We start from the raw sequence: 7,735 nt of genomic DNA, 5'->3' as shown, positions 1-7,735 counted from the left end.
CTTATATATTGGGCATCAAGATCTATAGAGATAGATCAAGACGCTTAATTGGAATTTCACAAAGCACATACCTTGATAAAGTTTTAAAGAAGTTTAAAATGGATCAGGCAAAGAAAGGGTTCTTGCCTGTATTACAAGGTGTGAAGTTGAGTCAGACTCAATGCCCGACCACTGTAGAAGCTAGAGAGAAAATGAAAGGTGTTCCCTATGCTTCAGCCATAGACTCTATCATGTATGCAATGTTGTGTACCAGACCTGATGTGTGCCTTGCTATAAGTTTAGCAGGGAGGTACCAGAGTAATCCAGGAGTGGATCACTGGACAGCGGTCAAGAACATCCTGAAATACCTGAAAAGGACTAAGGATATGTTTCTCATATATGGAGGTGACAAAGAGCTCGTCGTAAACGGTTACGTCGATGCAAGCTTCGACACTGATCCGGATTACTCTAAGTCACAGACCGGATACGTGTTTTTATTAAATGGAGGAGCTGTCAGTTGGTGCAGTTCCAAGCAAAGCGTTGTGGCGGGATCTACGTGTGAAGCAGAATACATAGCTGCTTCGGAAGCAGCAAATGAAGGAGTCTGGATGAAGGAGTTCATATCTGATCTAGGTGTCATACCTAGTGCATCGGGTCCAATGAAAATCTATTGCGACAATACTGGTGCAATTGCCTTGGCAAAGGAATTTAGATTTCACAAAAGTACCAAGCACATCAAGAGACGCTTCAATTCCATCCGCGACCAAGTCAAGGAGGGAGACATAGAGATTTGCAAGATACATACGGATCTGAATGTTGCAGACCCGTTGACTAAGCCTCTCTCACGAGAAAAACATGATCAACACCAAGACTCCATGGGTGTTAGAATCATTACAATGTAATATAGATTATTGACTTTAGTGCAAGTGGGAGACTGAAGGAAATATGCCCTAGAGGCAATAATGAAGTTGTTATTCGTGTTTCCTTATATCATGAGAAATGTTTATTATTCATGCTGGAATTGTATTAACCGGAAACTTAGTACATGTGTGAATACATAGACAAACAGAGTGTCAGTAGTTTGCCTCTACTTGACTAGCTCGTTGAATCAATGATGGTTAAGTTTCCTAACCATGGACATGAGTTGTCATTTGATTAACGGGATCACAACAATAGAGAATGATGTGATTGACTTGACCCATCCGTTAGCTTAGCACGATGATCATTCAGGTTTTTGCTATTGCTTTCTCCATAACTATACATGTTCCTATGACTATGAGATCATGCAACTCCCGAATACCGGAGGAACACTTTGTGTGCTACCAAACATCACAATGTAACTGGGTGATTATAAAGGTGCTCTACCGGTGTCTCCGATGGTGTTTGTTGAGTTGGTATGGATCAAGATTAGGATTTGTCACTCCGATTGTCGGAGATGTATCTCTGGGCCCTCTCGGTAATGTACATCACAATAAGCCTTGCAAGCAATGTAGCTAATGAGTTAGTTACGGGATGTATCATTACGAAACGAGTAAAGAGACTTGCCAGTCACGAGATTGAACTAGGTATTGAGATACCGACGATCGAATCTCGGGCAAGTAACATACCGATGACAAAGGGAACAACATATACCGTTATGCGGTTTGACCGATAAAGATCTTCATAGAATATGTAGGAGCCAATATGAGCATCCAGGTTCCGCTATTGGTTATTGACCGGAGATGAGTCTTGGTCATGTCTACATAGTTCTCGAACCTGTAGGGTCCGCACACTTAACGTTCGATGATGATCGGTAATATGAGTTTATGTGTTTTGATGTACCGAAGGTAGTTTGGAGTCCCGGATTTGATCACGGACATGAAGGGCAGTCTCGAAATGGTCTAGACATAAAGATCGACATATTGGATGACTATATTTGGACTTCGGAAGGGTTCCGGGCAAGTTCGGATAAATACCGGAGTACCGGGGGGTTACCAGAACCCCCCCCCCCCCCGGGGAGTGTAATGGGCCTATTGGGCCTTAGTGGAGAAGAGGAGGGGTGGCTAGGGCAGGCCACGTGCCCCCTCTCCCTCTAGTCTGAATTGGACAAGGAGGTGAAGGAAATATGCCCTAGAGGCAATAATAAAGTTATTATTTATTTCCTTATATTATGATAAAAGTTTATTATTCATGCTAGAATTGTATTATCCGGAAACATAATACTTGTGTGAATACATAGACAAACTAAACATCACTAGTGTGCCTCTACTTGACTAGCTCGTTAATCGAAGATGGTTATGTTTCCTAACCATAAACATGTGTTGTCATTTGATTAACGGGATCACATCATTAGGAGAATGATGTGATTGACATGACCCATTCCATTAGCTTAGCACCCGATCGTTTAGTATGTTGCTATTGCTTTCTTCATGACTTATACATGTTCCTATGACTATGAGATTATGCAACTCCCATTTTCCGGAGGAACACTTTGTGTGCTACCAAACGTCACAACGTAACTGGGTGATTATAAAGGAGCTCTACAGGTGTCTCCAAAGGTACATGTTGGGTTGGCGTATTTCGAGATTAGGATTTGTCACTCCGATTGTCGGAAAGGTATCTCTGGGCCCTCTCAGTAATGCACATCACATAAGCCTTGCAAGCATTCAAACTAATGAGTTAGTTGCGAGATGATGTATTACGAAACGAGTAAAGAGACTTGCCGGTAATGAGATTGAACTAGGTATTGAGATACCGACGATCGAATCTCGGACAAGTAACATACCGATGACAAAGGGAACAAAGTATGTTGTTATGCGGTCTGACCGATAAAGATCTTCGTAGAATATGTGGGAGCCAATATGAGCATCCAGGTTCCGCTATTGGTTATTGACCGGAGACATGTCTCGGTCATGTCTACATTGTTCTCGAACCCGTAGGGTCCACACGCTTAACGTTACGATGACAGTTTCATTATGAGTTTATATATTTTGATGTACCGAAGTTTGTTCGGAGTCCCGGATGTGATCACGGACATGACGAGGAGTCTCGAAATGGTCGAGACATAAAGATTGATATATTGGACGGCTATATTCGGACACCGGAAGTGTTCCAGGTGATTTCGGAGAAAATCGGAGTGCCGGAGGGTTACCGGAACCCCTCTCCCCCCCCCCCCGGGAGAAGTAATGGGCCTTATGGGCCCTAGTGGAGAGAAAGAGGGCGGCCCGGGTGGGCCGCACGCCCCCTCCTCCTCTGGTCCGAATTGGACTAGGAGAGGGGGGGCGCCCCCCTTTCCTTCTTCCTCTCCCCCTTCCTTTCCCCCTCCTAGTAGGAGTAGGAAAGAGGGGAGTCCTACTCCTACTAGGAAGAGGACTCCTCCTCCTTGGCGCGCCCAAGGGCCGGCCGGCCTCCCCCCTTGCTCCTTTATATACGGGGGCAGGGGGGCACCTCTAGACACACAAGTTGATCCTCGTGATCATTTTCTTAGCCATGTGTGGTGCCCCCCTCCACCATACTCCTCGATAATATTGTAGTGGTGCTTAGGCGAAGCCCTGCGGCGGTAGAACATCAAGATCGTCACCACGCCATCGTGCTGACGGAACTCTTCCCCGACACTTTGCTGGATCAGAGTCCGGGGATCGTCATCGAGCTGAACGTGTGCTAAAACTCGGAGGTGCCGTAGTTTCGGTGCTTGATCGGTCGGGCCGTGAAGACGTACGACTACATCAATCGCGTTGTCATAACGCTTCCGCTGTCGGTCTATGAGGGTACGTAGACAACACTCTCCCCTCTCGTTGCTATGCATCACCATGATCTTGCGTGTGCGTAGGAAAATTTTGAAATTACTACGTTCCCCAACAGTGGTATCAGAGCCAAGGTTTTATGCGTTGATGTTGTGCATGAGTAGAACACAAGTGAGTTGTGGGCGATATAAGTCATACTGCTTACCAGCATATCATACTTTGGTTCGGCGGTATTGTTGGATGAAGCGGCCCGGACCGACATTACGCGTACGCTTACGCGAGACTGGTTCTACCGACGTGCTTTGCACACAGGTGGCTGGAGGGTGTCAGTTTCTCCAACTTTAGTTGAACCAAGTGTGGTACGCCCGGTCCTTGCGAAGGTTAAAACAGCATCAACTTGACAAACTATCGTTGTGGTTTTGATGCGTAGGTAAGAACGGTTCTTACTAAGCCCGTAGCAGCCACGTAAAACTAGCAACAACAAAGTAGAGGACGTCTAACTTGTTTTTGCAAGGCATGTTGTGATGTGATATGGTCAAGACATGATGCTAAATTTTATTGTATGAGATGATCATGTTTTGTAACCGAGTTATCGGCAACTGGCAGGAGCCATATGGTTGTCGCTTTATTGTATGCAAAGTAATCGCCCTGTAATGCTTTACTTTATCACTAAGCGGTAGCGATAGTCGTAGAAGCATAAGATTGGCGAGACGACAACGATGCTACGATGGAGATCAAGGTGTCGCGCCGGTGACGATGGTGATCATGATGGTGCTTCGAAGATGGAGATCACAAGCACAAGATGATGATGGCCATATCATATCACTTATATTGACTGCATGTGATGTTTATCTTTTATGCATGTTATCTTGCTTTGATTGACGGTAGCATTTTAAGATGATCTCTCGCTAATTATCAAGAAGTATTCTCCCTGAGTATGCACCGTTGCGAAAGTTCTTCATGCTGAGACACCACGTGATGATCGGGTGTGATAGGCTCTACGTTCAAATACAACGGGTGCAAAACAGTTGCACACGCGGAATACTCAGGTTATACTTGACGAGCCAAGCAAATACAGATATGGCCTCGGAACACGGAGACCGAAAGGTCGAGCGTGAATCATATAGTAGATATGATCAACATAGTGATGTTCACCAATGAAGCTACTCCATCTCACGTGATGATCAGACATGGTTTAGTTGATTTGGATCACGTGATCACTTAGAGGATTAGAGGGATGTCTATCTAAGTGGGAGTTCTTTAGTAATATGATTAATTGAACTTAAATTTATCATGAACTTAGTACCTGATAGTATCTTGCTTGTTTATGTTTGATTGTAGATAGATAGCCCGTGATGTTGTTCCGTTGAATTTTAATGCGTTCCTTGAGAAAGCAAAGTTGAAAGATGATGGTAGCAATTACACGGACTGGGTCCGTAACTTGAGGATTATCCTCATTGCTGCACAGAAGAATTACGTCCTGGAAGCACCGCTGGGTGCCAGGCCTGCTGCTGAAGCAACACCAGATGTTATGAACGTCTCGCAGAGCAAAGATGATGACTACTCGATAGTTCAGTGTGCCATGCTTTACGGCTTAGAATCAGGAATTCAACGATGTTTTGAACGTCATGGAGCATATGAGATGTTCCAGGAGTTGAAGTTAATATTTCAAGCAAATGCCCGGATTGAGAGATATGAAGTCTCCAATAAGTTCTATAGCTGCAAGATGGAGGAGAATAGTTCTGTCAGTGAGCATATACTCAAAATGTCTGGGTATAATAATCACTTGATTCAATTGGGAGTTAATCTTCCAGATGATTGCCTCATTGACAGAATTCTCCAATCACTTCCACCTAGCTACAAGAGCTTCGTGATGAACTATAATATGCAAGGGATGAATAAGACAATTCCCGAGCTCTTCGCAATGCTGAAAGCTGCGGAGGTAGAAATCAAGAAGGAGCATCAAGTGTTGATGGTCAACAAGACCACTAGTTTCAAGAAAAAGGGCAAAGGGAAGAAGAAGGGGAACTTAAAAAAGAATAGCAAGCAAGTTGCTGCTCCGGAGAAGAAACCCAAATCTGGACCTAAGCCTGAAACTGAGTGCTTCTACTGCAAGCAGACTGGTCACTGGAAGCGAAACTGCCCCAAGTATTTGGCGGATAAGAAGGATGGCAAGGTGAACAAAGGTATATATGATATACATGTTATTGATGTGTACCTTACTAATGCTCGCAGTAGCACCTGGGTATTTGATACTGGTTCTGTTGCTAATATTTGCAACTCGAAACAGGGACTACGGATTAAGCGAAGATTGGCTAAGGACGAGGTGACGATGCGCGTGGGAAATGGTTCCAAAGTCGATGTGATCGCGGTCGGCACGCTACCTCTACATCTACCTTCCGGATTAGTATTAGACCTAAATAATTGTTATTTGGTGCCAGCGTTGAGCATGAACATTATATCTGGATCTTGTTTGATGCGAGACGGTTATTCATTTAAATTAGAGAATAATGGTTGTTCTATTTATATGAGTAATATCTTTTATGGTCATGCACCCTTGAAGAGTGGTCTATTCTTATTAAATCTCGATAGTAGTGACACACATATTCATAATGTTGAAGCCAAAAGATGCAGAGTTGATAATGATAGTGCAACTTATTTGTGGCACTGCCGTTGAGGTCATATCGGTGTAAAGCGCATGAAGAAACTCCATACTGATGGACTTTTGGAACCACTTGATTACGAATCACTTGGTACTTGCGAACCGTGCCTTATGGCAAGATGACCAAAACACCGTTCTCCGGTACTATGGAGAGAGCAACAGATTTGTTGGAAATCATACATACAGATGTATGTGGTCCGATGAATGTTGAGGCTCGTGGCGGATATCGTTATTTTCTCACCTTCACAGATGACTTAAGCAGATATGGTTATATCTACTTAGTGAAACATAAGTCTGAAACATTTGAAAAGTTCAAAGAATTTCAGAGTGAAGTTGAAAATCATCGTAACAAGAAAATAAAATTCCTACGATCTGATCGTGGAGGAGAATATTTGAGTTACGAGTTTGGTGTACATTTGAAACAATGCGGAATAGTTTCGCAACTCACGCCACCCGGAACACCACAGCGTAATGGTGTGTCCGAACGTCGTAATCGTACTTTACTAGATATGTGCGATCTATGATGTCTCTTACTGATTTACCGCTATCATTTTGGGGTCATGCTTTAGAGACGGCCGCATTCACGTTAAATAGGGCACCATCAAAATCCGTTGAGACGACGCCTTATGAACTGTGGTTTGGCAAGAAATCAAAGTTGTCGTTTCTGAAAGTTTGGGGCTGCGATGCTTATGTGAAAAAGCTTCAACCTGATAAGATCGAACCCAAATCGGAGAAATGTGTCTTCATAGGATATCCAAAGGAAACTATTGGATACACCTTCTATCACAGATCCGAAGGCAAGACTTTTGTTGCTAAATTCGGGAACTTTCTAGAGAAGGAGTTTCTCTCGAAAGAAGTGAGTGGGAGGAAAGTAGAACTTGATGAGGTAACTGTACCTGCTCCCTTATTGGAAAGTGGTACATTACAGAAACTGGTTTTTGTGACACCTACACCAATTAGTGAGGAAGCTAATGATGATGATCATGAAACTTCAGAACAAGATACTACTGAACCTCGTAGATCAACCAGAGTAAGATCCGCACCAGAGTGGTACGGTAATCCTATTATGAAAGTCATGCTACTAGATCATGATGAACCTACGAACTATGGAGAAGTGATGGTGAGCCCAGATTCCACAAAATGGCTTGAAGCCAGGAAATCTGAGATGGGATCCATGTATGAGAACAAAGTGTGGACTTTGGTTGACTTGCCCAAAGATCGGCAAGCAATTGAGAATAAATGGATCTTCAAGAAGAAGACTGACGCTGATGGTAATATTACTATCTACAAAGCTCGACTTGTCGCAAAAGGTTTTCGACAAGTTCAAGGGATTGACTACGATGAGACCTTCTCACCCGTAGCGATGCTTAAG

Source organism: Triticum urartu, chromosome 4A, assembly GCF_056163025.1.
Source record: "Triticum urartu cultivar PI428250 chromosome 4A, HENAU_Tu73, whole genome shotgun sequence".
In the NCBI taxonomy this organism is placed as follows: Eukaryota; Viridiplantae; Streptophyta; class Magnoliopsida; order Poales; family Poaceae; genus Triticum; species Triticum urartu.
The sequence above is the reverse complement of the archived record's forward strand: the minus strand, read 5'-3'. Positions refer to the sequence as shown.